General features: G+C 43.5%; 32 non-coding genes across 32 annotated transcripts; 25 read left to right on the top strand and 7 right to left on the bottom strand.

Annotated features, from left to right (window-relative positions):
* Positions 1-428: 428 nt before the first annotated feature.
* On the top strand, positions 429-500 carry TRNAT-UGU (transfer RNA threonine (anticodon UGU)). Its single transcript has one exon. It is a non-coding gene; the product is annotated as a tRNA-Thr (tRNA).
* A 1,488-nt stretch (positions 501-1,988) lies between these two features.
* Positions 1,989-2,083, bottom strand: TRNAI-UAU (transfer RNA isoleucine (anticodon UAU)). Its single transcript has 2 exons — positions 2,046-2,083; positions 1,989-2,024 (listed from the first exon to the last, which is right to left on the bottom strand). It is a non-coding gene; the product is annotated as a tRNA-Ile (tRNA).
* Positions 2,084-3,105: 1,022 nt separating this feature from the next.
* On the top strand, positions 3,106-3,177 carry TRNAT-UGU (transfer RNA threonine (anticodon UGU)). The gene has a single exon. It is a non-coding gene; the product is annotated as a tRNA-Thr (tRNA).
* Positions 3,178-3,864: 687 nt separating this feature from the next.
* TRNAS-GCU (transfer RNA serine (anticodon GCU)) lies at positions 3,865-3,946 on the top strand. Its single transcript has one exon. It is a non-coding gene; the product is annotated as a tRNA-Ser (tRNA).
* A 546-nt stretch (positions 3,947-4,492) lies between these two features.
* On the top strand, positions 4,493-4,564 carry TRNAT-UGU (transfer RNA threonine (anticodon UGU)). The gene has a single exon. It is a non-coding gene; the product is annotated as a tRNA-Thr (tRNA).
* A 1,488-nt stretch (positions 4,565-6,052) lies between these two features.
* Positions 6,053-6,147, bottom strand: TRNAI-UAU (transfer RNA isoleucine (anticodon UAU)). Its single transcript has 2 exons — positions 6,110-6,147; positions 6,053-6,088 (listed from the first exon to the last, which is right to left on the bottom strand). It is a non-coding gene; the product is annotated as a tRNA-Ile (tRNA).
* A 480-nt stretch (positions 6,148-6,627) lies between these two features.
* Positions 6,628-6,704, top strand: TRNAS-GCU (transfer RNA serine (anticodon GCU)). The gene has a single exon. It is a non-coding gene; the product is annotated as a tRNA-Ser (tRNA).
* A 465-nt stretch (positions 6,705-7,169) lies between these two features.
* Positions 7,170-7,241, top strand: TRNAT-UGU (transfer RNA threonine (anticodon UGU)). Its single transcript has one exon. It is a non-coding gene; the product is annotated as a tRNA-Thr (tRNA).
* Positions 7,242-7,927: 686 nt separating this feature from the next.
* TRNAS-GCU (transfer RNA serine (anticodon GCU)) lies at positions 7,928-8,009 on the top strand. The gene has a single exon. It is a non-coding gene; the product is annotated as a tRNA-Ser (tRNA).
* Positions 8,010-8,555: 546 nt separating this feature from the next.
* TRNAT-CGU (transfer RNA threonine (anticodon CGU)) lies at positions 8,556-8,627 on the top strand. Its single transcript has one exon. It is a non-coding gene; the product is annotated as a tRNA-Thr (tRNA).
* A 1,488-nt stretch (positions 8,628-10,115) lies between these two features.
* TRNAI-UAU (transfer RNA isoleucine (anticodon UAU)) lies at positions 10,116-10,210 on the bottom strand. The gene is made up of 2 exons: positions 10,173-10,210; positions 10,116-10,151 (listed from the first exon to the last, which is right to left on the bottom strand). It is a non-coding gene; the product is annotated as a tRNA-Ile (tRNA).
* Positions 10,211-11,232: 1,022 nt separating this feature from the next.
* On the top strand, positions 11,233-11,304 carry TRNAT-UGU (transfer RNA threonine (anticodon UGU)). The gene has a single exon. It is a non-coding gene; the product is annotated as a tRNA-Thr (tRNA).
* A 687-nt stretch (positions 11,305-11,991) lies between these two features.
* Positions 11,992-12,073, top strand: TRNAS-GCU (transfer RNA serine (anticodon GCU)). The gene has a single exon. It is a non-coding gene; the product is annotated as a tRNA-Ser (tRNA).
* Positions 12,074-12,619: 546 nt separating this feature from the next.
* TRNAT-UGU (transfer RNA threonine (anticodon UGU)) lies at positions 12,620-12,691 on the top strand. The gene has a single exon. It is a non-coding gene; the product is annotated as a tRNA-Thr (tRNA).
* A 1,488-nt stretch (positions 12,692-14,179) lies between these two features.
* On the bottom strand, positions 14,180-14,274 carry TRNAI-UAU (transfer RNA isoleucine (anticodon UAU)). Its single transcript has 2 exons — positions 14,237-14,274; positions 14,180-14,215 (listed from the first exon to the last, which is right to left on the bottom strand). It is a non-coding gene; the product is annotated as a tRNA-Ile (tRNA).
* A 480-nt stretch (positions 14,275-14,754) lies between these two features.
* On the top strand, positions 14,755-14,831 carry TRNAS-GCU (transfer RNA serine (anticodon GCU)). Its single transcript has one exon. It is a non-coding gene; the product is annotated as a tRNA-Ser (tRNA).
* A 465-nt stretch (positions 14,832-15,296) lies between these two features.
* On the top strand, positions 15,297-15,368 carry TRNAT-UGU (transfer RNA threonine (anticodon UGU)). The gene has a single exon. It is a non-coding gene; the product is annotated as a tRNA-Thr (tRNA).
* Positions 15,369-16,055: 687 nt separating this feature from the next.
* TRNAS-GCU (transfer RNA serine (anticodon GCU)) lies at positions 16,056-16,137 on the top strand. The gene has a single exon. It is a non-coding gene; the product is annotated as a tRNA-Ser (tRNA).
* A 546-nt stretch (positions 16,138-16,683) lies between these two features.
* TRNAT-CGU (transfer RNA threonine (anticodon CGU)) lies at positions 16,684-16,755 on the top strand. Its single transcript has one exon. It is a non-coding gene; the product is annotated as a tRNA-Thr (tRNA).
* A 1,488-nt stretch (positions 16,756-18,243) lies between these two features.
* On the bottom strand, positions 18,244-18,338 carry TRNAI-UAU (transfer RNA isoleucine (anticodon UAU)). Its single transcript has 2 exons — positions 18,301-18,338; positions 18,244-18,279 (listed from the first exon to the last, which is right to left on the bottom strand). It is a non-coding gene; the product is annotated as a tRNA-Ile (tRNA).
* A 480-nt stretch (positions 18,339-18,818) lies between these two features.
* Positions 18,819-18,895, top strand: TRNAS-GCU (transfer RNA serine (anticodon GCU)). The gene has a single exon. It is a non-coding gene; the product is annotated as a tRNA-Ser (tRNA).
* A 465-nt stretch (positions 18,896-19,360) lies between these two features.
* On the top strand, positions 19,361-19,432 carry TRNAT-UGU (transfer RNA threonine (anticodon UGU)). Its single transcript has one exon. It is a non-coding gene; the product is annotated as a tRNA-Thr (tRNA).
* Positions 19,433-20,119: 687 nt separating this feature from the next.
* TRNAS-GCU (transfer RNA serine (anticodon GCU)) lies at positions 20,120-20,201 on the top strand. Its single transcript has one exon. It is a non-coding gene; the product is annotated as a tRNA-Ser (tRNA).
* Positions 20,202-20,747: 546 nt separating this feature from the next.
* TRNAT-CGU (transfer RNA threonine (anticodon CGU)) lies at positions 20,748-20,819 on the top strand. Its single transcript has one exon. It is a non-coding gene; the product is annotated as a tRNA-Thr (tRNA).
* A 1,488-nt stretch (positions 20,820-22,307) lies between these two features.
* Positions 22,308-22,402, bottom strand: TRNAI-UAU (transfer RNA isoleucine (anticodon UAU)). Its single transcript has 2 exons — positions 22,365-22,402; positions 22,308-22,343 (listed from the first exon to the last, which is right to left on the bottom strand). It is a non-coding gene; the product is annotated as a tRNA-Ile (tRNA).
* A 480-nt stretch (positions 22,403-22,882) lies between these two features.
* Positions 22,883-22,959, top strand: TRNAS-GCU (transfer RNA serine (anticodon GCU)). Its single transcript has one exon. It is a non-coding gene; the product is annotated as a tRNA-Ser (tRNA).
* Positions 22,960-23,424: 465 nt separating this feature from the next.
* Positions 23,425-23,496, top strand: TRNAT-UGU (transfer RNA threonine (anticodon UGU)). The gene has a single exon. It is a non-coding gene; the product is annotated as a tRNA-Thr (tRNA).
* Positions 23,497-24,183: 687 nt separating this feature from the next.
* Positions 24,184-24,265, top strand: TRNAS-GCU (transfer RNA serine (anticodon GCU)). The gene has a single exon. It is a non-coding gene; the product is annotated as a tRNA-Ser (tRNA).
* Positions 24,266-24,811: 546 nt separating this feature from the next.
* Positions 24,812-24,883, top strand: TRNAT-CGU (transfer RNA threonine (anticodon CGU)). The gene has a single exon. It is a non-coding gene; the product is annotated as a tRNA-Thr (tRNA).
* A 1,488-nt stretch (positions 24,884-26,371) lies between these two features.
* TRNAI-UAU (transfer RNA isoleucine (anticodon UAU)) lies at positions 26,372-26,466 on the bottom strand. Its single transcript has 2 exons — positions 26,429-26,466; positions 26,372-26,407 (listed from the first exon to the last, which is right to left on the bottom strand). It is a non-coding gene; the product is annotated as a tRNA-Ile (tRNA).
* A 480-nt stretch (positions 26,467-26,946) lies between these two features.
* TRNAS-GCU (transfer RNA serine (anticodon GCU)) lies at positions 26,947-27,023 on the top strand. The gene has a single exon. It is a non-coding gene; the product is annotated as a tRNA-Ser (tRNA).
* Positions 27,024-27,488: 465 nt separating this feature from the next.
* TRNAT-UGU (transfer RNA threonine (anticodon UGU)) lies at positions 27,489-27,560 on the top strand. The gene has a single exon. It is a non-coding gene; the product is annotated as a tRNA-Thr (tRNA).
* Positions 27,561-27,859: the final 299 nt, after the last annotated feature.

Raw genomic sequence — 27,859 nt, 5'->3', positions numbered from 1 at the left:
GCGGAGAATGAAATTAGTCAAAGACTTTCCTCGTAGGTTTCCATTCTTTACTATTATAGGAGCCAAAATCAGCGCAGTTAGTAAACTCCCAAGCTTACATCCCAAATTCTTTTTTCTTTTAGTTGTCTGCCTTTTACATGTTCCTTTTGCCATCATTCTGACCTGCTATCTAAACTCATGAACCTGTTCAGCATCCTACTCAATACATACATACCCGTAAAAGTACATACTCAAACGCATACCGACAATGTATCACCAACATAAGCACACACGCTTTCGCAAATCAGATGTATGATGACGTACTGAACACATGCAGGGATATACAGCCATTTTTACACAACCAGAAATTCATATACCTGGAGATCTACCTAGGTAAAAACCATGGTTTCTTTGCACTTTCTGTTGTTGGCTGTGAGCAAGCAGCAGGTGGCCTTGTAGCTCAGTGGCAGAGCACTGGTCTTGTAAACCAGGGGTCATGAGTTCAAACCTCATCAGGGCCTCGGGCGGATTATTTTCAAAAAGCACGGGGAAGAGAAGCCAGAGTTGCACCATCTACAGAGAACCTTTTATGACGGGATGCATCCTCATAATTGAAGTCTTCCACAGAAGGAGTGAAATAGAGTTCGAGAGGAAGGCCTAATGTTTTCAGGCAAAGACTGACAAAAACCTTGCAATGTCGCATGTAGCTGCTTTGGTGAAAAGACTGTTCAAGTTCACAATGCAACGGAGGGGTGTTCCCCATCTCCATACAATCATCTCTTTGATAATGTAAACGTGCCAGGCGTGTTGAAAGACAAAGACAGACACAACCGCACATACCAGTTGAAGAAAGACAGCCAGCAAACACATTTGTATAGAGGTAAGCAAGCCTCAATTAGAGATGTGAGTCCCTCCGTTTCTGCGGGAGTCCACAAGTTTAATAAAAAATGAACACATATCTTTCATGTTCTAATGATTACCAATCTTTCTGATTAGCTCTGCATAGCTCCAATGGCTATGTGTGTGTGTGTGTGTGTATGTGCCCGTGTGTGTAGGGGAAGGGGTCGGTAGATGTGTTCACGCAGAGCAAGTTGCATACATCGCCAACAGCCATTCTCTCCTGCTCCTGTGCATCCAGTTCGGAAGCGAACCCACCCAATTGTTCTATATGTCTGCTACCCTGACCGCATTCACACATCATTGGCTATTAGTATGCAGCTTGTGGGCGCTGTCAATGGGATATAAGCACCATTCCCCATGTCTGCAATAGCTAGACCAGATTCTGAGGTATGATGAGCAGGGGTCCAGGCATTTCGCCTGACAAACGCCGGGCTTAGCCCTGCCGGGCCTAGCCCTGAGGGGCCTAACTGGGCATGGCCCTGTGTAAGGTAGGGTGAGCAGGGGACCACTTGCAACTAACCTTCGGCACCAATCAGGCATGGAGAGGTCTGTGCAAATGCCCAGCCCTTTAGCAATCTCGATCTGCAAAACCTTCAACTCCTAATTCTCATGGCTCCCAGAAGCCCTAGCCCATATGCAAATGAGGCGAGTTCCTATCAGCATCCTTGTTCTGCTTGATTTTATCAAAGTGACTGCCTGATTAGTGAAAGGGTATTTATTCTCAGAGGTTTGCTTCAAAGGCGATAATGTAGTAAATAGACAACATTATTCTTTGTAAGTTGATATTGTCTCCTGGATCCTACTCCAGTAACCCTTTTTCTACCTTTACAAATGTCTTCCGTAAGTGGTGCTCAGCAGAAAATGGAGTATAATAACAGTTGACATTTTTTATTTTCTGTTCTATTTTCAAAAACCCTCCGTAGCTGTATTTAAAGCGCAAACACCCCATAAATAACTTGCAATGAGTATTCCATGTCTAAAAGGCAGAGGAGCTGTCATACAACATTAACTGACAATCAAGGAAACCTTGAGGTGAACCAAAAAATGTCCAGAACATTTATTGGTTCAATAATTCAGTTTTGAGGTGAATTAGTAAAAAGTTCCAAAGTTGCTCCAGGTGAGGCTTGAACTCACAACCTCGGCATTGCTCACTGCATGTACTGCTGTATAAGTACCGCGCGCTAACCGATTGCGCCACTGGAGCTGCTGTGTTTTGGTTTTCGACATGAAACTACACCCACAAACACACACACAAGTGTACAAAAGCACCCACAAGCTCTGGCATTGTCTTTTTAGCTGACACCAAATTATGGGTGCCTTGTAGTGCCCATATTGTGCCACTGGAGCTTACCTTTTAGCCTGATATACACTTTGCCACTGATGTTCAGCCAATGGTGCAGTCAAATGTCCCTTCTACATTTTTGTCATGCTGCAGGCAGTGCCACTGGAGCCAGCATGATGCTCTTCCTCATATTCAACACGTGTCAATTGAAACACCTCCCAATGTCATCTTGGCGATGCCTATAAACACCCCAGGACTTTGATGAATTTTTCTCAACAGCAAGTGAGGCAGTTTTCCTGCAAACGGCTGGATGTACCTCAACAAGGAACGCATTGTGGTTCTATTTTGAAGATGTTTGTGTTATTACCTGTAAAGACTTGAATGCCTAACATAATCCCTGTAGATGAGGTGGCCGAGTGGTTAAGGCGATGGACTGCTAATCTACTGTACACGCGTGGTTTCGAATCCCACCTTTGTCGATTTTAACTTTTGAAATCTTTTTTAAACATCTGCATTGCTCTAAGCACCATTGCCATTGGCTTTCAAAGAACATACAGACAAAAGTGAAAATATGCATGTTAGTTGATTAAGAAGGACACAAACAAGGTTGTCGTGTTACTGGCAGGAATGCAATCTGCTGTGCTTGACTACCCTTTGAGCCAGAATCCGGATAGAAATTTAAAAAAGCAAAGGTAATATCCATATTGTCTCTCTGCTGCCATGTACATGTTTTTTTCAACTTTCACGCATCACATCTCCTCATTAGTCACCCTAAAATTGCACGGAATACGCACAAATTAGCTGCTCCTCAAAAAATCGGCCAGAAAAAAACAGGTCAAATCACAATCATATACATACATTCTCACACACCCTTCAAATATGTCTACCCAGTAAACATCATGTTGTGTGCTCGTTGTGTTGCTGTTATGCGTCGTAACCTGAGGGGCTCTGTAGCTCAGTGGCAGAGCACTGGTCTTGTAAACAAGGGGTCGTGAGTTCGATCCTCATCAGGGCCTCCAAATGGTAATTTTCTTGAACATTGTTGAATAGGAACTGATATTGCACATTGTACCTGTGCAACCTTTTACCAATGGATTCGGGCCTATAACAAAGCCACAAGCGCAAGGTGTCTGAATAGTCTGTGGGGAAGGTCGGCTTTCTGGACCTAATTTCTTCAAGAAAAAGACCTTGATAATCTTGTGATGACAGATGCAGATGATCACGGTGAAGCCCTTACTCTATTGAACAGTACAGCGGTTCTGGGTTGCACGCCTTTCTCTATTTTCAGGGACGTTGATGTGGCAAAATTTAATTGGAAAAGGGTTATTGCCATCACTCACTATTTAAATTCAATGACATCACAGGAAGCAGCAGCATCTGAACTTTGATCTTGGCTGGAAACGTTGAATGATGCCAAACACTGGGAAACTGGAGCTTGCGTTATGCTGGTTTTACTACTAATGGTGTGCCATACGGAAGCTCAAGCACCTTCCTCTGGATTAGTGTTGTGAACCCTCCAGGAGCTCTTGTTATATTTTTCTGAACTTCAACTTGATGTGTTTATCTATCAATGGCCGGGTAAGGAAGAACGAGTCAACGATCTTGTTTCTATTATGACAAACATGATCTATTTTTCACTGACTTTGCACCACCATTGTTTTATCTCTTCTTTAAGCATGGGATTCGAGCACCGTTCCCAAACAGACGAGGTGGCCGAGTGGTTAAGGCGATGGACTGCTAATCCATTGTGCTCTGCACGCGTGGGTTCGAATCCCACCTTCGTCGTATTTTTTCTTTATAGTCTGCATTTAAACATAGACCAAAGTCTTTCAACCTCCCTGTGAAAGACAGGAATGAGTACAGATATGGAAATAGAGATGTAAAAATAAGTTCATTGGTGCAGGCGGAGAATGAAATTAGTCAAAGACTTTCCTCGTAGGTTTCCATTCTTTACTATTATAGGAGCCAAAATCAGCGCAGTTAGTAAACTCCCAAGCTTACATCCCAAATTCTTTTTTCTTTTAGTTGTCTGCCTTTTACATGTTCCTTTTGCCATCATTCTGACCTGCTATCTAAACTCATGAACCTGTTCAGCATCCTACTCAATACATACATACCCGTAAAAGTACATACTCAAACGCATACCGACAATGTATCACCAACATAAGCACACACGCTTTCGCAAATCAGATGTATGATGTCGTACTGAACACATGCAGAGATATACAGCCATTTTTACACAACCAGAAATTCATATACCTGGAGATCTACCTAGGTAAAAACCATGGTTTCTTTGCACTTTCTGTTGTTGGCTGTGAGCAAGCAGCAGGTGGCCTTGTAGCTCAGTGGCAGAGCACTGGTCTTGTAAAAGAGGGGTCATGAGTTCAAACCTCATCAGGGCCTCGGGCGGATTATTTTCAAAAAGCACGGGGAAGAGAAGCCAGAGTTGCACCATCTACAGAGAACCTTTTATGACGGGATGCATCCTCATAATTGAAGTCTTCCACAGAAGGAGTGAAATAGAGTTCGAGAGGAAGGCCTAATGTTTTCAGGCAAAGACTGACAAAAACCTTGCAATGTCGCATGTAGCTGCTTTGGTGAAAAGACTGTTCAAGTTCACAATGCAACGGAGGGGTGTTCCCCATCTCCATACAATCATCTCTTTGATAATGTAAACGTGCCAGGCGTGTTGAAAGACAAAGACAGACACAACCGCACATACCAGTTGAAGAAAGACAGCCAGCAAACACATTTGTATAGAGGTAAGCAAGCCTCAATTAGAGATGTGAGTCCCTCCGTTTCTGCGGGAGTCCACAAGTTTAATAAAAAATGAACACATATCTTTCATGTTCTAATGATTACCAATCTTTCTGATTAGCTCTGCATAGCTCCAATGGCTATGTGTGTGTGTGTGTGTGTATGTGCCCGTGTGTGTAGGGGAAGGGGTCGGTAGATGTGTTCACGCAGAGCAAGTTGCATACATCGCCAACAGCCATTCTCTCCTGCTCCTGTGCATCCAGTTCGGAAGCGAACCCACCCAATTGTTCTATATGTCTGCTACCCTGACCGCATTCACACATCATTGGCTATTAGTATGCAGCTTGTGGGCGCTGTCAATGGGATATAAGCACCATTCCCCATGTCTGCAATAGCTAGACCAGATTCTGAGGTATGATGAGCAGGGGTCCAGGCATTTCGCCTGACAAACGCCGGGCTTAGCCCTGCCGGGCCTAGCCCTGAGGGGCCTAACTGGGCATGGCCCTGTGTAAGGTAGGGTGAGCAGGGGACCACTTGCAACTAACCTTCGGCACCAATCAGGCATGGAGAGGTCTGTGCAAATGCCCAGCCCTTTAGCAATCTCGATCTGCAAAACCTTCAACTCCTAATTCTCATGGCTCCCAGAAGCCCTAGCCCATATGCAAATGAGGCGAGTTCCTATCAGCATCCTTGTTCTGCTTGATTTTATCAAAGTGACTGCCTGATTAGTGAAAGGGTATTTATTCTCAGAGGTTTGCTTCAAAGGCGATAATGCAGTAAATAGACAACATTATTCTTTGTAAGTTGATATTGTCTCCTGGATCCTACTCCAGTAACCCTTTTTCTACCTTTACAAATGTCTTCCGTAAGTGGTGCTCAGCAGAAAATGGAGTATAATAACAGTTGACATTTTTTATTTTCTGTTCTATTTTCAAAAACCCTCCGTAGCTGTATTTAAAGCGCAAACACCCCATAAATAACTTGCAATGAGTATTCCATGTCTAAAAGGCAGAGGAGCTGTCATACAACATTAACTGACAATCAAGGAAACCTTGAGGTGAACCAAAAAATGTCCAGAACATTTATTGGTTCAATAATTCAGTTTTGAGGTGAATTAGTAAAAAGTTCCAAAGTTGCTCCAGGTGAGGCTTGAACTCACAACCTCGGCATTGCTCACTGCATGTACTGCTGTATAAGTACCGCGCGCTAACCGATTGCGCCACTGGAGCTGCTGTGTTTTGGTTTTCAACATGAAACTACACCCACAAACACACACACAAGTGTACAAAAGCACCCACAAGCTCTGGCATTGTCTTTTTAGCTGACACCAAATTATGGGTGCCTTGTAGTGCCCATATTGTGCCACTGGAGCTTACCTTTTAGCCTGATATACACTTTGCCACTGATGTTCAGCCAATGGTGCAGTCAAATGTCCCTTCTACATTTTTGTCATGCTGCAGGCAGTGCCACTGGAGCCAGCATGATGCTCTTCCTCATATTCAACACGTGTCAATTGAAACACCTCCCAATGTCATCTTGGCGATGCCTATAAACACCCCAGGACTTTGATGAATTTTTCTCAACAGCAAGTGAGGCAGTTTTCCTGCAAACGGCTGGATGTACCTCAACAAGGAACGCATTGTGGTTCTATTTTGAAGATGTTTGTGTTATTACCTGTAAAGACTTGAATGCCTAACATAATCCCTGTAGACGAGGTGGCCGAGTGGTTAAGGCGATGGACTGCTAATCTACTGTACACGCGTGGTTTCGAATCCCACCTTTGTCGATTTTAACTTTTGAAATCTTTTTTAAACATCTGCATTGCTCTAAGCACCATTGCCATTGGCTTTCAAAGAACATACAGACAAAAGTGAAAATATGCATGTTAGTTGATTAAGAAGGACACAAACAAGGTTGTCGTGTTACTGGCAGGAATGCAATCTGCTGTGCTTGACTACCCTTTGAGCCAGAATCCGGATAGAAATTTAAAAAAGCAAAGGTAATATCCATATTGTCTCTCTGCTGCCATGTACATGTTTTTTTCAACTTTCACGCATCACATCTCCTCATTAGTCACCCTAAAATTGCACGGAATACGCACAAATTAGCTGCTCCTCAAAAAATCGGCCAGAAAAAAACAGGTCAAATCACAATCATATACATACATTCTCACACACCCTTCAAATATGTCTACCCAGTAAACATCATGTTGTGTGCTCGTTGTGTTGCTGTTATGCGTCGTAACCTGAGGGGCTCTGTAGCTCAGTGGCAGAGCACTGGTCTTGTAAACCAGGGGTCGTGAGTTCGATCCTCATCAGGGCCTCCAAATGGTAATTTTCTTGAACATTGTTGAATAGGAACTGATATTGCACATTGTACCTGTGCAACCTTTTACCAATGGATTCGGGCCTATAACAAAGCCACAAGCGCAAGGTGTCTGAATAGTCTGTGGGGAAGGTCGGCTTTCTGGACCTAATTTCTTCAAGAAAAAGACCTTGATAATCTTGTGATGACAGATGCAGATGATCACGGTGAAGCCCTTACTCTATTGAACAGTACAGCGGTTCTGGGTTGCACGCCTTTCTCTATTTTCAGGGACGTTGATGTGGCAAAATTTAATTGGAAAAGGGTTATTGCCATCACTCACTATTTAAATTCAATGACATCACAGGAAGCAGCAGCATCTGAACTTTGATCTTGGCTGGAAACGTTGAATGATGCCAAACACTGGGAAACTGGAGCTTGCGTTATGCTGGTTTTACTACTAATGGTTGCCATACGGAAGCTCAAGCACCTTCCTCTGGATTAGTGTTGTGAACCCTCCAGGAGCTCTTGTTATATTTTTCTGAACTTCAACTTGATGTGTTTATCTATCAATGGCCGGGTAAGGAAGAACGAGTCAACGATCTTGTTTCTATTATGACAAACATGATCTATTTTTCACTGACTTTGCACCACCATTGTTTTATCTCTTCTTTAAGCATGGGATTCGAGCACCGTTCCCAAACAGACGAGGTGGCCGAGTGGTTAAGGCGATGGACTGCTAATCCATTGTGCTCTGCACGCGTGGGTTCGAATCCCACCTTCGTCGTATTTTTTCTTTATAGTCTGCATTTAAACATAGACCAAAGTCTTTCAACCTCCCTGTGAAAGACAGGAATGAGTACAGATATGGAAATAGAGATGTAAAAATAAGTTCATTGGTGCAGGCGGAGAATGAAATTAGTCAAAGACTTTCCTCGTAGGTTTCCATTCTTTACTATTATAGGAGCCAAAATCAGCGCAGTTAGTAAACTCCCAAGCTTACATCCCAAATTCTTTTTTCTTTTAGTTGTCTGCCTTTTACATGTTCCTTTTGCCATCATTCTGACCTGCTATCTAAACTCATGAACCTGTTCAGCATCCTACTCAATACATACATACCCGTAAAAGTACATACTCAAACGCATACCGACAATGTATCACCAACATAAGCACACACGCTTTCGCAAATCAGATGTATGATGACGTACTGAACACATGCAGAGATATACAGCCATTTTTACACAACCAGAAATTCATATACCTGGAGATCTACCTAGGTAAAAACCATGGTTTCTTTGCACTTTCTGTTGTTGGCTGTGAGCAAGCAGCAGGTGGCCTTGTAGCTCAGTGGCAGAGCACTGGTCTCGTAAACCAGGGGTCATGAGTTCAAACCTCATCAGGGCCTCGGGCGGATTATTTTCAAAAAGCACGGGGAAGAGAAGCCAGAGTTGCACCATCTACAGAGAACCTTTTATGACGGGATGCATCCTCATAATTGAAGTCTTCCACAGAAGGAGTGAAATAGAGTTCGAGAGGAAGGCCTAATGTTTTCAGGCAAAGACTGACAAAAACCTTGCAATGTCGCATGTAGCTGCTTTGGTGAAAAGACTGTTCAAGTTCACAATGCAACGGAGGGGTGTTCCCCATCTCCATACAATCATCTCTTTGATAATGTAAACGTGCCAGGCGTGTTGAAAGACAAAGACAGACACAACCGCACATACCAGTTGAAGAAAGACAGCCAGCAAACACATTTGTATAGAGGTAAGCAAGCCTCAATTAGAGATGTGAGTCCCTCCGTTTCTGCGGGAGTCCACAAGTTTAATAAAAAATGAACACATATCTTTCATGTTCTAATGATTACCAATCTTTCTGATTAGCTCTGCATAGCTCCAATGGCTATGTGTGTGTGTGTGTGTGTATGTGCCCGTGTGTGTAGGGGAAGGGGTCGGTAGATGTGTTCACGCAGAGCAAGTTGCATACATCGCCAACAGCCATTCTCTCCTGCTCCTGTGCATCCAGTTCGGAAGCGAACCCACCCAATTGTTCTATATGTCTGCTACCCTGACCACATTCACACATCATTGGCTATTAGTATGCAGCTTGTGGGCGCTGTCAATGGGATATAAGCACCATTCCCCATGTCTGCAATAGCTAGACCAGATTCTGAGGTATGATGAGCAGGGGTCCAGGCATTTCGCCTGACAAACGCCGGGCTTAGCCCTGCCGGGCCTAGCCCTGAGGGGCCTAACTGGGCATGGCCCTGTGTAAGGTAGGGTGAGCAGGGGACCACTTGCAACTAACCTTCGGCACCAATCAGGCATGGAGAGGTCTGTGCAAATGCCCAGCCCTTTAGCAATCTCGATCTGCAAAACCTTCAACTCCTAATTCTCATGGCTCCCAGAAGCCCTAGCCCATATGCAAATGAGGCGAGTTCCTATCAGCATCCTTGTTCTGCTTGATTTTATCAAAGTGACTGCCTGATTAGTGAAAGGGTATTTATTCTCAGAGGTTTGCTTCAAAGGCGATAATGCAGTAAATAGACAACATTATTCTTTGTAAGTTGATATTGTCTCCTGGATCCTACTCCAGTAACCCTTTTTCTACCTTTACAAATGTCTTCCGTAAGTGGTGCTCAGCAGAAAATGGAGTATAATAACAGTTGACATTTTTTATTTTCTGTTCTATTTTCAAAAACCCTCCGTAGCTGTATTTAAAGCGCAAACACCCCATAAATAACTTGCAATGAGTATTCCATGTCTAAAAGGCAGAGGAGCTGTCATACAACATTAACTGACAATCAAGGAAACCTTGAGGTGAACCAAAAAATGTCCAGAACATTTATTGGTTCAATAATTCAGTTTTGAGGTGAATTAGTAAAAAGTTCCAAAGTTGCTCCAGGTGAGGCTTGAACTCACAACCTCGGCATTGCTCACTGCATGTACTGCTGTATAAGTACCGCGCGCTAACCGATTGCGCCACTGGAGCTGCTGTGTTTTGGTTTTCGACATGAAACTACACCCACAAACACACACACAAGTGTACAAAAGCACCCACAAGCTCTGGCATTGTCTTTTTAGCTGACACCAAATTATGGGTGCCTTGTAGTGCCCATATTGTGCCACTGGAGCTTACCTTTTAGCCTGATATACACTTTGCCACTGATGTTCAGCCAATGGTGCAGTCAAATGTCCCTTCTACATTTTTGTCATGCTGCAGGCAGTGCCACTGGAGCCAGCATGATGCTCTTCCTCATATTCAACACGTGTCAATTGAAACACCTCCCAATGTCATCTTGGCGATGCCTATAAACACCCCAGGACTTTGATGAATTTTTCTCAACAGCAAGTGAGGCAGTTTTCCTGCAAACGGCTGGATGTACCTCAACAAGGAACGCATTGTGGTTCTATTTTGAAGATGTTTGTGTTATTACCTGTAAAGACTTGAATGCCTAACATAATCCTTGTAGAGGAGGTGGCCGAGTGGTTAAGGCGATGGACTGCTAATCTACTGTACACGCGTGGTTTCGAATCCCAACTTTGTCGATTTTAACTTTTGAAATCTTTTTTAAACATCTGCATTGCTCTAAGCACCATTGCCATTGGCTTTCAAAGAACATACAGACAAAAGTGAAAATATGCATGTTAGTTGATTAAGAAGGACACAAACAAGGTTGTCGTGTTACTGGCAGGAATGCAATCTGCTGTGCTTGACTACCCTTTGAGCCAGAATCCGGATAGAAATTTAAAAAAGCAAAGGTAATATCCATATTGTCTCTCTGCTGCCATGTACATGTTTTTTTCAACTTTCACGCATCACATCTCCTCATTAGTCACCCTAAAATTGCACGGAATACGCACAAATTAGCTGCTCCTCAAAAAATCGGCCAGAAAAAAACAGGTCAAATCACAATCATATACATACATTCTCACACACCCTTCAAATATGTCTACCCAGTAAACATCATGTTGTGTGCTCGTTGTGTTGCTGTTATGCGTCGTAACCTGAGGGGCTCTGTAGCTCAGTGGCAGAGCACTGGTCTTGTAAACCAGGGGTCGTGAGTTCGATCCTCATCAGGGCCTCCAAATGGTAATTTTCTTGAACATTGTTGAATAGGAACTGATATTGCACATTGTACCTGTGCAACCTTTTACCAATGGATTCGGGCCTATAACAAAGCCACAAGCGCAAGGTGTCTGAATAGTCTGTGGGGAAGGTCGGCTTTCTGGACCTAATTTCTTCAAGAAAAAGACCTTGATAATCTTGTGATGACAGATGCAGATGATCACGGTGAAGCCCTTACTCTATTGAACAGTACAGCGGTTCTGGGTTGCACGCCTTTCTCTATTTTCAGGGACGTTGATGTGGCAAAATTTAATTGGAAAAGGGTTATTGCCATCACTCACTATTTAAATTCAATGACATCACAGGAAGCAGCAGCATCTGAACTTTGATCTTGGCTGGAAACGTTGAATGATGCCAAACACTGGGAAACTGGAGCTTGCGTTATGCTGGTTTTACTACTAATGGTGTGCCATACGGAAGCTCAAGCACCTTCCTCTGGATTAGTGTTGTGAACCCTCCAGGAGCTCTTGTTATATTTTTCTGAACTTCAACTTGATGTGTTTATCTATCAATGGCCGGGTAAGGAAGAACGAGTCAACGATCTTGTTTCTATTATGACAAACATGATCTATTTTTCACTGACTTTGCACCACCATTGTTTTATCTCTTCTTTAAGCATGGGATTCGAGCACCGTTCCCAAACAGACGAGGTGGCCGAGTGGTTAAGGCGATGGACTGCTAATCCATTGTGCTCTGCACGCGTGGGTTCGAATCCCACCTTCGTCGTATTTTTTCTTTATAGTCTGCATTTAAACATAGACCAAAGTCTTTCAACCTCCCTGTGAAAGACAGGAATGAGTACAGATATGGAAATAGAGATGTAAAAATAAGTTCATTGGTGCAGGCGGAGAATGAAATTAGTCAAAGACTTTCCTCGTAGGTTTCCATTCTTTACTATTATAGGAGCCAAAATCAGCGCAGTTAGTAAACTCCCAAGCTTACATCCCAAATTCTTTTTTCTTTTAGTTGTCTGCCTTTTACATGTTCCTTTTGCCATCATTCTGACCTGCTATCTAAACTCATGAACCTGTTCAGCATCCTACTCAATACATACATACCCGTAAAAGTACATACTCAAACGCATACCGACAATGTATCACCAACATAAGCACACACGCTTTCGCAAATCAGATGTATGATGACGTACTGAACACATGCAGAGATATACAGCCATTTTTACACAACCAGAAATTCATATACCTGGAGATCTACCTAGGTAAAAACCATGGTTTCTTTGCACTTTCTGTTGTTGGCTGTGAGCAAGCAGCAGGTGGCCTTGTAGCTCAGTGGCAGAGCACTGGTCTTGTAAACCAGGGGTCATGAGTTCAAACCTCATCAGGGCCTCGGGCGGATTATTTTCAAAAAGCACGGGGAAGAGAAGCCAGAGTTGCACCATCTACAGAGAACCTTTTATGACGGGATGCATCCTCATAATTGAAGTCTTCCACAGAAGGAGTGAAATAGAGTTCGAGAGGAAGGCCTAATGTTTTCAGGCAAAGACTGACAAAAACCTTGCAATGTCGCATGTAGCTGCTTTGGTGAAAAGACTGTTCAAGTTCACAATGCAACGGAGGGGTGTTCCCCATCTCCATACAATCATCTCTTTGATAATGTAAACGTGCCAGGCGTGTTGAAAGACAAAGACAGACACAACCGCACATACCAGTTGAAGAAAGACAGCCAGCAAACACATTTGTATAGAGGTAAGCAAGCCTCAATTAGAGATGTGAGTCCCTCCGTTTCTGCGGGAGTCCACAAGTTTAATAAAAAATGAACACATATCTTTCATGTTCTAATGATTACCAATCTTTCTGATTAGCTCTGCATAGCTCCAATGGCTATGTGTGTGTGTGTGTGTGTATATGCCCGTGTGTGTAGGGGAAGGGGTCGGTAGATGTGTTCACGCAGAGCAAGTTGCATACATCGCCAACAGCCATTCTCTCCTGCTCCTGTGCATCCAGTTCGGAAGCGAACCCACCCAATTGTTCTATATGTCTGCTACCCTGACCGCATTCACACATCATTGGCTATTAGTATGCAGCTTGTGGGCGCTGTCAATGGGATATAAGCACCATTCCCCATGTCTGCAATAGCTAGACCAGATTCTGAGGTATGATGAGCAGGGGTCCAGGCATTTCGCCTGACAAACGCCGGGCTTAGCCCTGCCGGGCCTAGCCCTGAGGGGCCTAACTGGGCATGGCCCTGTGTAAGGTAGGGTGAGCAGGGGACCACTTGCAACTAACCTTCGGCACCAATCAGGCATGGAGAGGTCTGTGCAAATGCCCAGCCCTTTAGCAATCTCGATCTGCAAAACCTTCAACTCCTAATTCTCATGGCTCCCAGAAGCCCTAGCCCATATGCAAATGAGGCGAGTTCCTATCAGCATCCTTGTTCTGCTTGATTTTATCAAAGTGACTGCCTGATTAGTGAAAGGGTATTTATTCTCAGAGGTTTGCTTCAAAGGCGATAATGTAGTAAATAGACAACATTATTCTTTGTAAGTTGATATTGTCTCCTGGATCCTACTCCAGTAACCCTTTTTCTACCTTTACAAATGTCTTCCGTAAGTGGTGCTCAGCAGAAAATGGAGTATAATAACAGTTGACATTTTTTATTTTCTGTTCTATTTTCAAAAACCCTCCGTAGCTGTATTTAAAGCGCAAACACCCCATAAATAACTTGCAATGAGTATTCCATGTCTAAAAGGCAGAGGAGCTGTCATACAACATTAACTGACAATCAAGGAAACCTTGAGGTGAACCAAAAAATGTCCAGAACATTTATTGGTTCAATAATTCAGTTTTGAGGTGAATTAGTAAAAAGTTCCAAAGTTGCTCCAGGTGAGGCTTGAACTCACAACCTCGGCATTGCTCACTGCATGTACTGCTGTATAAGTACCGCGCGCTAACCGATTGCGCCACTGGAGCTGCTGTGTTTTGGTTTTCAACATGAAACTACACCCACAAACACACACACAAGTGTACAAAAGCACCCACAAGCTCTGGCATTGTCTTTTTAGCTGACACCAAATTATGGGTGCCTTGTAGTGCCCATATTGTGCCACTGGAGCTTACCTTTTAGCCTGATATACACTTTGCCACTGATGTTCAGCCAATGGTGCAGTCAAATGTCCCTTCTACATTTTTGTCATGCTGCAGGCAGTGCCACTGGAGCCAGCATGATGCTCTTCCTCATATTCAACACGTGTCAATTGAAACACCTCCCAATGTCATCTTGGCGATGCCTATAAACACCCCAGGACTTTGATGAATTTTTCTCAACAGCAAGTGAGGCAGTTTTCCTGCAAACGGCTGGATGTACCTCAACAAGGAACGCATTGTGGTTCTATTTTGAAGATGTTTGTGTTATTACCTGTAAAGACTTGAATGCCTAACATAATCCCTGTAGACGAGGTGGCCGAGTGGTTAAGGCGATGGACTGCTAATCTACTGTACACGCGTGGTTTCGAATCCCACCTTTGTCGATTTTAACTTTTGAAATCTTTTTTAAACATCTGCATTGCTCTAAGCACCATTGCCATTGGCTTTCAAAGAACATACAGACAAAAGTGAAAATATGCATGTTAGTTGATTAAGAAGGACACAAACAAGGTTGTCGTGTTACTGGCAGGAATGCAATCTGCTGTGCTTGACTACCCTTTGAGCCAGAATCCGGATAGAAATTTAAAAAAGCAAAGGTAATATCCATATTGTCTCTCTGCTGCCATGTACATGTTTTTTTCAACTTTCACGCATCACATCTCCTCATTAGTCACCCTAAAATTGCACGGAATACGCACAAATTAGCTGCTCCTCAAAAAATCGGCCAGAAAAAAACAGGTCAAATCACAATCATATACATACATTCTCACACACCCTTCAAATATGTCTACCCAGTAAACATCATGTTGTGTGCTCGTTGTGTTGCTGTTATGCGTCGTAACCTGAGGGGCTCTGTAGCTCAGTGGCAGAGCACTGGTCTTGTAAACCAGGGGTCGTGAGTTCGATCCTCATCAGGGCCTCCAAATGGTAATTTTCTTGAACATTGTTGAATAGGAACTGATATTGCACATTGTACCTGTGCAACCTTTTACCAATGGATTCGGGCCTATAACAAAGCCACAAGCGCAAGGTGTCTGAATAGTCTGTGGGGAAGGTCGGCTTTCTGGACCTAATTTCTTCAAGAAAAAGACCTTGATAATCTTGTGATGACAGATGCAGATGATCACGGTGAAGCCCTTACTCTATTGAACAGTACAGCGGTTCTGGGTTGCACGCCTTTCTCTATTTTCAGGGACGTTGATGTGGCAAAATTTAATTGGAAAAGGGTTATTGCCATCACTCACTATTTAAATTCAATGACATCACAGGAAGCAGCAGCATCTGAACTTTGATCTTGGCTGGAAACGTTGAATGATGCCAAACACTGGGAAACTGGAGCTTGCGTTATGCTGGTTTTACTACTAATGGTGTGCCATACGGAAGCTCAAGCACCTTCCTCTGGATTAGTGTTGTGAACCCTCCAGGAGCTCTTGTTATATTTTTCTGAACTTCAACTTGATGTGTTTATCTATCAATGGCCGGGTAAGGAAGAACGAGTCAACGATCTTGTTTCTATTATGACAAACATGATCTATTTTTCACTGACTTTGCACCACCATTGTTTTATCTCTTCTTTAAGCATGGGATTCGAGCACCGTTCCCAAACAGACGAGGTGGCCGAGTGGTTAAGGCGATGGACTGCTAATCCATTGTGCTCTGCACGCGTGGGTTCGAATCCCACCTTCGTCGTATTTTTTCTTTATAGTCTGCATTTAAACATAGACCAAAGTCTTTCAACCTCCCTGTGAAAGACAGGAATGAGTACAGATATGGAAATAGAGATGTAAAAATAAGTTCATTGGTGCAGGCGGAGAATGAAATTAGTCAAAGACTTTCCTCGTAGGTTTCCATTCTTTACTATTATAGGAGCCAAAATCAGCGCAGTTAGTAAACTCCCAAGCTTACATCCCAAATTCTTTTTTCTTTTAGTTGTCTGCCTTTTACATGTTCCTTTTGCCATCATTCTGACCTGCTATCTAAACTCATGAACCTGTTCAGCATCCTACTCAATACATACATACCCGTAAAAGTACATACTCAAACGCATACCGACAATGTATCACCAACATAAGCACACACGCTTTCGCAAATCAGATGTATGATGACGTACTGAACACATGCAGAGATATACAGCCATTTTTACACAACCAGAAATTCATATACCTGGAGATCTACCTAGGTAAAAACCATGGTTTCTTTGCACTTTCTGTTGTTGGCTGTGAGCAAGCAGCAGGTGGCCTTGTAGCTCAGTGGCAGAGCACTGGTCTCGTAAACCAGGGGTCATGAGTTCAAACCTCATCAGGGCCTCGGGCGGATTATTTTCAAAAAGCACGGGGAAGAGAAGCCAGAGTTGCACCATCTACAGAGAACCTTTTATGACGGGATGCATCCTCATAATTGAAGTCTTCCACAGAAGGAGTGAAATAGAGTTCGAGAGGAAGGCCTAATGTTTTCAGGCAAAGACTGACAAAAACCTTGCAATGTCGCATGTAGCTGCTTTGGTGAAAAGACTGTTCAAGTTCACAATGCAACGGAGGGGTGTTCCCCATCTCCATACAATCATCTCTTTGATAATGTAAACGTGCCAGGCGTGTTGAAAGACAAAGACAGACACAACCGCACATACCAGTTGAAGAAAGACAGCCAGCAAACACATTTGTATAGAGGTAAGCAAGCCTCAATTAGAGATGTGAGTCCCTCCGTTTCTGCGGGAGTCCACAAGTTTAATAAAAAATGAACACATATCTTTCATGTTCTAATGATTACCAATCTTTCTGATTAGCTCTGCATAGCTCCAATGGCTATGTGTGTGTGTGTGTGTGTATATGCCCGTGTGTGTAGGGGAAGGGGTCGGTAGATGTGTTCACGCAGAGCAAGTTGCATACATCGCCAACAGCCATTCTCTCCTGCTCCTGTGCATCCAGTTCGGAAGCGAACCCACCCAATTGTTCTATATGTCTGCTACCCTGACCGCATTCACACATCATTGGCTATTAGTATGCAGCTTGTGGGCGCTGTCAATGGGATATAAGCACCATTCCCCATGTCTGCAATAGCTAGACCAGATTCTGAGGTATGATGAGCAGGGGTCCAGGCATTTCGCCTGACAAACGCCGGGCTTAGCCCTGCCGGGCCTAGCCCTGAGGGGCCTAACTGGGCATGGCCCTGTGTAAGGTAGGGTGAGCAGGGGACCACTTGCAACTAACCTTCGGCACCAATCAGGCATGGAGAGGTCTGTGCAAATGGCCAGCCCTTTAGCAATCTCGATCTGCAAAACCTTCAACTCCTAATTCTCATGGCCCCCAGAAGCCCTAGCCCATATGCAAATGAGGCGAGTTCCTATCAGCATCCTTGTTCTGCTTGATTTTATCAAAGTGACTGCCTGATTAGTGAAAGGGTATTTATTCTCAGAGGTTTGCTTCAAAGGCGATAATGCAGTAAATAGACAACATTATTCTTTGTAAGTTGATATTGTCTCCTGGATCCTACTCCAGTAACCCTTTTTCTACCTTTACAAATGTCTTCCGTAAGTGGTGCTCAGCAGAAAATGGAGTATAATAACAGTTGACATTTTTTATTTTCTGTTCTATTTTCAAAAACCCTCCGTAGCTGTATTTAAAGCGCAAACACCCCATAAATAACTTGCAATGAGTATTCCATGTCTAAAAGGCAGAGGAGCTGTCATACAACATTAACTGACAATCAAGGAAACCTTGAGGTGAACCAAAAAATGTCCAGAACATTTATTGGTTCAATAATTCAGTTTTGAGGTGAATTAGTAAAAAGTTCCAAAGTTGCTCCAGGTGAGGCTTGAACTCACAACCTCGGCATTGCTCACTGCATGTACTGCTGTATAAGTACCGCGCGCTAACCGATTGCGCCACTGGAGCTGCTGTGTTTTGGTTTTCGACATGAAACTACACCCACAAACACACACACAAGTGTACAAAAGCACCCACAAGCTCTGGCATTGTCTTTTTAGCTGACACCAAATTATGGGTGCCTTGTAGTGCCCATATTGTGCCACTGGAGCTTACCTTTTAGCCTGATATACACTTTGCCACTGATGTTCAGCCAATGGTGCAGTCAAATGTCCCTTCTACATTTTTGTCATGCTGCAGGCAGTGCCACTGGAGCCAGCATGATGCTCTTCCTCATATTCAACACGTGTCAATTGAAACACCTCCCAATGTCATCTTGGCGATGCCTATAAACACCCCAGGACTTTGATGAATTTTTCTCAACAGCAAGTGAGGCAGTTTTCCTGCAAACGGCTGGATGTACCTCAACAAGGAACGCATTGTGGTTCTATTTTGAAGATGTTTGTGTTATTACCTGTAAAGACTTGAATGCCTAACATAATCCCTGTAGACGAGGTGGCCGAGTGGTTAAGGCGATGGACTGCTAATCTACTGTACACGCGTGGTTTCGAATCCCACCTTTGTCGATTTTAACTTTTGAAATCTTTTTTAAACATCTGCATTGCTCTAAGCACCATTGCCATTGGCTTTCAAAGAACATACAGACAAAAGTGAAAATATGCATGTTAGTTGATTAAGAAGGACACAAACAAGGTTGTCGTGTTACTGGCAGGAATGCAATCTGCTGTGCTTGACTACCCTTTGAGCCAGAATCCGAATAGAAATTTAAAAAAGCAAAGGTAATATCCATATTGTCTCTCTGCTGCCATGTACATGTTTTTTTCAACTTTCACGCATCACATCTCCTCATTAGTCACCCTAAAATTGCACGGAATACGCACAAATTAGCTGCTCCTCAAAAAATCGGCCAGAAAAAAACAGGTCAAATCACAATCATATACATACATTCTCACACACCCTTCAAATATGTCTACCCAGTAAACATCATGTTGTGTGCTCGTTGTGTTGCTGTTATGCGTCGTAACCTGAGGGGCTCTGTAGCTCAGTGGCAGAGCACTGGTCTTGTAAACCAGGGGTCGTGAGTTCGATCCTCATCAGGGCCTCCAAATGGTAATTTTCTTGAACATTGTTGAATAGGAACTGATATTGCACATTGTACCTGTGCAACCTTTTACCAATGGATTCGGGCCTATAACAAAGCCACAAGCGCAAGGTGTCTGAATAGTCTGTGGGGAAGGTCGGCTTTCTGGACCTAATTTCTTCAAGAAAAAGACCTTGATAATCTTGTGATGACAGATGCAGATGATCACGGTGAAGCCCTTACTCTATTGAACAGTACAGCGGTTCTGGGTTGCACGCCTTTCTCTATTTTCAGGGACGTTGATGTGGCAAAATTTAATTGGAAAAGGGTTATTGCCATCACTCACTATTTAAATTCAATGACATCACAGGAAGCAGCAGCATCTGAACTTTGATCTTGGCTGGAAACGTTGAATGATGCCAAACACTGGGAAACTGGAGCTTGCGTTATGCTGGTTTTACTACTAATGGTGTGCCATACGGAAGCTCAAGCACCTTCCTCTGGATTAGTGTTGTGAACCCTCCAGGAGCTCTTGTTATATTTTTCTGAACTTCAACTTGATGTGTTTATCTATCAATGGCCGGGTAAGGAAGAACGAGTCAACGATCTTGTTTCTATTATGACAAACATGATCTATTTTTCACTGACTTTGCACCACCATTGTTTTATCTCTTCTTTAAGCATGGGATTCGAGCACCGTTCCCAAACAGACGAGGTGGCCGAGTGGTTAAGGCGATGGACTGCTAATCCATTGTGCTCTGCACGCGTGGGTTCGAATCCCACCTTCGTCGTATTTTTTCTTTATAGTCTGCATTTAAACATAGACCAAAGTCTTTCAACCTCCCTGTGAAAGACAGGAATGAGTACAGATATGGAAATAGAGATGTAAAAATAAGTTCATTGGTGCAGGCGGAGAATGAAATTAGTCAAAGACTTTCCTCGTAGGTTTCCATTCTTTACTATTATAGGAGCCAAAATCAGCGCAGTTAGTAAACTCCCAAGCTTACATCCCAAATTCTTTTTTCTTTTAGTTGTCTGCCTTTTACATGTTCCTTTTGCCATCATTCTGACCTGCTATCTAAACTCATGAACCTGTTCAGCATCCTACTCAATACATACATACCCGTAAAAGTACATACTCAAACGCATACCGACAATGTATCACCAACATAAGCACACACGCTTTGGCAAATCAGATGTATGATGACGTACTGAACACATGCAGAGATATACAGCCATTTTTACACAACCAGAAATTCATATACCTGGAGATCTACCTAGGTAAAAACCATGGTTTCTTTGCACTTTCTGTTGTTGGCTGTGAGCAAGCAGCAGGTGGCCTTGTAGCTCAGTGGCAGAGCACTGGTCTCGTAAACCAGGGGTCATGAGTTCAAACCTCATCAGGGCCTCGGGCGGATTATTTTCAAAAAGCACGGGGAAGAGAAGCCAGAGTTGCACCATCTACAGAGAACCTTTTATGACGGGATGCATCCTCATAATTGAAGTCTTCCACAGAAGGAGTGAAATAGAGTTCGAGAGGAAGGCCTAATGTTTTCAGGCAAAGACTGACAAAAACCTTGCAATGTCGCATGTAGCTGCTTTGGTGAAAAGACTGTTCAAGTTCACAATGCAACGGAGGGGTGTTCCCCATCTCCATACAATCATCTCTTTGATAATGTAAACGTGCCAGGCGTGTTGAAAGACAAAGACAGACACAACCGCACATACCAGTTGAAGAAAGACAGCCAGCAAACACATTTGTATAGAGGTAAGCAAGCCTCAATTAGAGATGTGAGTCCCTCCGTTTCTGCGGGAGTCCACAAGTTTAATAAAAAATGAACACATATCTTTCATGTTCTAATGATTACCAATCTTTCTGATTAGCTCTGCATAGCTCCAATGGCTATGTGTGTGTGTGTGTGTGTATGTGCCCGTGTGTGTAGGGGAAGGGGTCGGTAGATGTGTTCACGCAGAGCAAGTTGCATACATCGCCAACAGCCATTCTCTCCTGCTCCTGTGCATCCAGTTCGGAAGCGAACCCACCCAATTGTTCTATATGTCTGCTACCCTGACCGCATTCACACATCATTGGCTATTAGTATGCAGCTTGTGGGCGCTGTCAATGGGATATAAGCACCATTCCCCATGTCTGCAATAGCTAGACCAGATTCTGAGGTATGATGAGCAGGGGTCCAGGCACTTCGCCTGACAAACGCCGGGCTTAGCCCTGCCGGGCCTAGCCCTGAGGGGCCTAACTGGGCATGGCCCTGTGTAAGGTAGGGTGAGCAGGGGACCACTTGCAACTAACCTTCGGCACCAATCAGGCATGGAGAGGTCTGTGCAAATGCCCAGCCCTTTAGCAATCTCGATCTGCAAAACCTTCAACTCCTAATTCTCATGGCTCCCAGAAGCCCTAGCCCATATGCAAATGAGGCGAGTTCCTATCAGCATCCTTGTTCTGCTTGATTTTATCAAAGTGACTGCCTGATTAGTGAAAGGGTATTTATTCTCAGAGGTTTGCTTCAAAGGCGATAATGCAGTAAATAGACAACATTATTCTTTGTAAGTTGATATTGTCTCCTGGATCCTACTCCAGTAACCCTTTTTCTACCTTTACAAATGTCTTCCGTAAGTGGTGCTCAGCAGAAAATGGAGTATAATAACAGTTGACATTTTTTATTTTCTGTTCTATTTTCAAAAACCCTCCGTAGCTGTATTTAAAGCGCAAACACCCCATAAATAACTTGCAATGAGTATTCCATGTCTAAAAGGCAGAGGAGCTGTCATACAACATTAACTGACAATCAAGGAAACCTTGAGGTGAACCAAAAAATGTCCAGAACATTTATTGGTTCAATAATTCAGTTTTGAGGTGAATTAGTAAAAAGTTCCAAAGTTGCTCCAGGTGAGGCTTGAACTCACAACCTCGGCATTGCTCACTGCATGTACTGCTGTATAAGTACCGCGCGCTAACCGATTGCGCCACTGGAGCTGCTGTGTTTTGGTTTTCAACATGAAACTACACCCACAAACACACACACAAGTGTACAAAAGCACCCACAAGCTCTGGCATTGTCTTTTTAGCTGACACCAAATTATGGGTGCCTTGTAGTGCCCATATTGTGCCACTGGAGCTTACCTTTTAGCCTGATATACACTTTGCCACTGATGTTCAGCCAATGGTGCAGTCAAATGTCCCTTCTACATTTTTGTCATGCTGCAGGCAGTGCCACTGGAGCCAGCATGATGCTCTTCCTCATATTCAACACGTGTCAATTGAAACACCTCCCAATGTCATCTTGGCGATGCCTATAAACACCCCAGGACTTTGATGAATTTTTCTCAACAGCAAGTGAGGCAGTTTTCCTGCAAACGGCTGGATGTACCTCAACAAGGAACGCATTGTGGTTCTATTTTGAAGATGTTTGTGTTATTACCTGTAAAGACTTGAATGCCTAACATAATCCCTGTAGACGAGGTGGCCGAGTGGTTAAGGCGATGGACTGCTAATCTACTGTACACGCGTGGTTTCGAATCCCACCTTTGTCGATTTTAACTTTTGAAATCTTTTTTAAACATCTGCATTGCTCTAAGCACCATTGCCATTGGCTTTCAAAGAACATACAGACAAAAGTGAAAATATGCATGTTAGTTGATTAAGAAGGACACAAACAAGGTTGTCGTGTTACTGGCAGGAATGCAATCTACTGTGCTTGACTACCCTTTGAGCCAGAATCCGGATAGAAATTTAAAAAAGCAAAGGTAATATCCATATTGTCTCTCTGCTGCCATGTACATGTTTTTTTCAACTTTCACGCATCACATCTCCTCATTAGTCACCCTAAAATTGCACGGAATACGCACAAATTAGCTGCTCCTCAAAAAATCGGCCAGAAAAAAACAGGGCAAATCACAATCATATACATACATTCTCACACACCCTTCAAATATGTCTACCCAGTAAACATCATGTTGTGTGCTCGTTGTGTTGCTGTTATGCGTGGTAACCTGAGGGGCTCTGTAGCTCAGTGGCAGAGCACTGGTCTTGTAAACCAGGGGTCGTGAGTTCGATCCTCATCAGGGCCTCCAAATGGTAATTTTCTTGAACATTGTTGAATAGGAACTGATATTGCACATTGTACCTGTGCAACCTTTTACCAATGGATTCGGGCCTATAACAAAGCCACAAGCGCAAGGTGTCTGAATAGTCTGTGGGGAAGGTCGGCTTTCTGGACCTAATTTCTTCAAGAAAAAGACCTTGATAATCTTGTGATGACAGATGCAGATGATCACGGTGAAGCCCTTACTCTATTGAACAGTACAGCGGTTCTGGGTTGCACGCCTTTCTCTATTTTCAGGGACGTTGATGTGGCAAAATTTAATTGGAAAAGGGTTATTGCCATCACTCACTATTTAAATTCAATGACATCACAGGAAGCAGCAGCATCTGAACTTTGATCTTGGCTGGAAACGTTGAATGATGCCAAACACTGGGAAACTGGAGCTTGCGTTATGCTGGTTTTACTACTAATGGTGTGCCATACGGAAGCTCAAGCACCTTCCTCTGGATTAGTGTTGTGAACCCTCCAGGAGCTCTTGTTATATTTTTCTGAACTTCAACTTGATGTGTTTATCTATCAATGGCCGGGTAAGGAAGAACGAGTCAACGATCTTGTTTCTATTATGACAAACATGATCTATTTTTCACTGACTTTGCACCACCATTGTTTTATCTCTTCTTTAAGCATGGGATTCGAGCACCGTTCCCAAACAGACGAGGTGGCCGAGTGGTTAAGGCGATGGACTGCTAATCCATTGTGCTCTGCACGCGTGGGTTCGAATCCCACCTTCGTCGTATTTTTTCTTTATAGTCTGCATTTAAACATAGACCAAAGTCTTTCAACCTCCCTGTGAAAGACAGGAATGAGTACAGATATGGAAATAGAGATGTAAAAATAAGTTCATTGGTGCAGGCGGAGAATGAAATTAGTCAAAGACTTTCCTCGTAGGTTTCCATTCTTTACTATTATAGGAGCCAAAATCAGTGCAGTTAGTAAACTCCCAAGCTTACATCCCAAATTCTTTTTTCTTTTAGTTGTCTGCCTTTTACATGTTCCTTTTGCCATCATTCTGACCTGCTATCTAAACTCATGAACCTGTTCAGCATCCTACTCAATACATACATACCCGTAAAAGTACATACTCAAACGCATACCGACAATGTATCACCAACATAAGCACACACGCTTTGGCAAATCAGATGTATGATGACGTACTGAACACATGCAGAGATATACAGCCATTTTTACACAACCAGAAATTCATATACCTGGAGATCTACCTAGGTAAAAACCATGGTTTCTTTGCACTTTCTGTTGTTGGCTGTGAGCAAGCAGCAGGTGGCCTTGTAGCTCAGTGGCAGAGCACTGGTCTCGTAAACCAGGGGTCATGAGTTCAAACCTCATCAGGGCCTCGGGCGGATTATTTTCAAAAAGCACGGGGAAGAGAAGCCAGAGTTGCACCATCTACAGAGAACCTTTTATGACGGGATGCATCCTCATAATTGAAGTCTTCCACAGAAGGAGTGAAATGGAGTTCGAGAGGAAGGCCTAATGTTTTCAGGCAAAGACTGACAAAAACCTTGCAATGTCGCATGTAGCTGCTTTGGTGAAAAGACTGTTCAAGTTCACAATGCAACGGAGGGGTGTTCCCCATCTCCATACAATCATCTCTTTGATAATGTAAACGTGCCAGGCGTGTTGAAAGACAAAGACAGACACAACCGCACATACCAGTTGAAGAAAGACAGCCAGCAAACACATTTGTATAGAGGTAAGCAAGCCTCAATTAGAGATGTGAGTCCCTCCGTTTCTGCGGGAGTCCACAAGTTTAATAAAAAATGAACACATATCTTTCATGTTCTAATGATTACCAATCTTTCTGATTAGCTCTGCATAGCTCCAATGGCTATGTGTGTGTGTGTGTGTGTATGTGCCCGTGTGTGTAGGGGAAGGGGTCGGTAGATGTGTTCACGCAGAGCAAGTTGCATACATCGCCAACAGCCATTCTCTCCTGCTCCTGTGCATCCAGTTCGGAAGCGAACCCACCCAATTGTTCTATATGTCTGCTACCCTGACCGCATTCACACATCATTGGCTATTAGTATGCAGCTTGTGGGCGCTGTCAATGGGATATAAGCACCATTCCCCATTTCTGCAATAGCTAGACCAGATTCTGAGGTATGATGAGCAGGGGTCCAGGCACTTCGCCTGACAAACGCCGGGCTTAGCCCTGCCGGGCCTAGCCCTGAGGGGCCTAACTGGGCATGGCCCTGTGTAAGGTAGGGTGAGCAGGGGACCACTTGCAACTAACCTTCGGCACCAATCAGGCATGGAGAGGTCTGTGCAAATGCCCAGCCCTTTAGCAATCTCGATCTGCAAAACCTTCAACTCCTAATTCTCATGGCTCCCAGAAGCCCTAGCCCATATGCAAATGAGGCGAGTTCCTATCAGCATCCTTGTTCTGCTTGATTTTATCAAAGTGACTGCCTGATTAGTGAAAGGGTATTTATTCTCAGAGGTTTGCTTCAAAGGCGATAATGCAGTAAATAGACAACATTATTCTTTGTAAGTTGATATTGTCTCCTGGATCCTACTCCAGTAACCCTTTTTCTACCTTTACAAATGTCTTCCGTAAGTGGTGCTCAGCAGAAAATGGAGTATAATAACAGTTGACATTTTTTATTTTCTGTTCTATTTTCAAAAACCCTCCGTAGCTGTATTTAAAGCGCAAACACCCCATAAATAACTTGCAATGAGTATTCCATGTCTAAAAGGCAGAGGAGCTGTCATACAACATTAACTGACAATCAAGGAAACCTTGAGGTGAACCAAAAAATGTCCAGAACATTTATTGGTTCAATAATTCAGTTTTGAGGTGAATTAGTAAAAAGTTCCAAAGTTGCTCCAGGTGAGGCTTGAACTCACAACCTCGGCATTGCTCACTGCATGTACTGCTGTATAAGTACCGCGCGCTAACCGATTGCGCCACTGGAGCTGCTGTGTTTTGGTTTTCGACATGAAACTACACCCACAAACACACACACAAGTGTACAAAAGCACCCACAAGCTCTGGCATTGTCTTTTTAGCTGACACCAAATTATGGGTGCCTTGTAGTGCCCATATTGTGCCACTGGAGCTTACCTTTTAGCCTGATATACACTTTGCCACTGATGTTCAGCCAATGGTGCAGTCAAATGTCCCTTCTACATTTTTGTCATGCTGCAGGCAGTGCCACTGGAGCCAGCATGATGCTCTTCCTCATATTCAACACGTGTCAATTGAAACACCTCCCAATGTCATCTTGGCGATGCCTATAAACACCCCAGGACTTTGATGAATTTTTCTCAACAGCAAGTGAGGCAGTTTTCCTGCAAACGGCTGGATGTACCTCAACAAGGAACGCATTGTGGTTCTATTTTGAAGATGTTTGTGTTATTACCTGTAAAGACTTGAATGCCTAACATAATCCCTGTAGACGAGGTGGCCGAGTGGTTAAGGCGATGGACTGCTAATCTACTGTACACGCGTGGTTTCGAATCCCACCTTTGTCGATTTTAACTTTTGAAATCTTTTTTAAACATCTGCATTGCTCTAAGCACCATTGCCATTGGCTTTCAAAGAACATACAGACAAAAGTGAAAATATGCATGTTAGTTGATTAAGAAGGACACAAACAAGGTTGTCGTGTTACTGGCAGGAATGCAATCTGCTGTGCTTGACTACCCTTTGAGCCAGAATCCGGATAGAAATTTAAAAAAGCAAAGGTAATATCCATATTGTCTCTCTGCTGCCATGTACATGTTTTTTTCAACTTTCACGCATCACATCTCCTCATTAGTCACCCTAAAATTGCACGGAATACGCACAAATTAGCTGCTCCTCAAAAAATCGGCCAGAAAAAAACAGGTCAAATCACAATCATATACATACATTCTCACACACCCTTCAAATATGTCTACCCAGTAAACATCATGTTGTGTGCTCGTTGTGTTGCTGTTATGCGTGGTAACCTGAGGGGCTCTGTAGCTCAGTGGCAGAGCACTGGTCTTGTAAACCAGGGGTCGTGAGTTCGATCCTCATCAGGGCCTCCAAATGGTAATTTTCTTGAACATTGTTGAATAGGAACTGATATTGCACATTGTACCTGTGCAACCTTTTACCAATGGATTCGGGCCTATAACAAAGCCACAAGCGCAAGGTGTCTGAATAGTCTGTGGGGAAGAGGTCGGCTTTCTGGACCTAATTTCTTCAAGAAAAAGACCTTGATAATCTTGTGATGACAGATGCAGATGATCACGGTGAAGCCCTTACTCTATTGAACAGTACAGCGGTTCTGGGTTGCACGCCTTTCTCTATTTTCAGGGACGTTGATGTGGCAAAATTTAAT

This window comes from Ambystoma mexicanum, chromosome 13 (genome assembly GCF_040938575.1).
Source record: "Ambystoma mexicanum isolate Mex_15411 chromosome 13, UKY_AmexF1_1, whole genome shotgun sequence".
Lineage (NCBI taxonomy): Eukaryota > Metazoa > Chordata > Amphibia > Caudata > Ambystomatidae > Ambystoma > Ambystoma mexicanum.
Note: the sequence above shows the minus strand (reverse complement) of the source record. Positions and strands in the feature narration are given on the sequence as shown.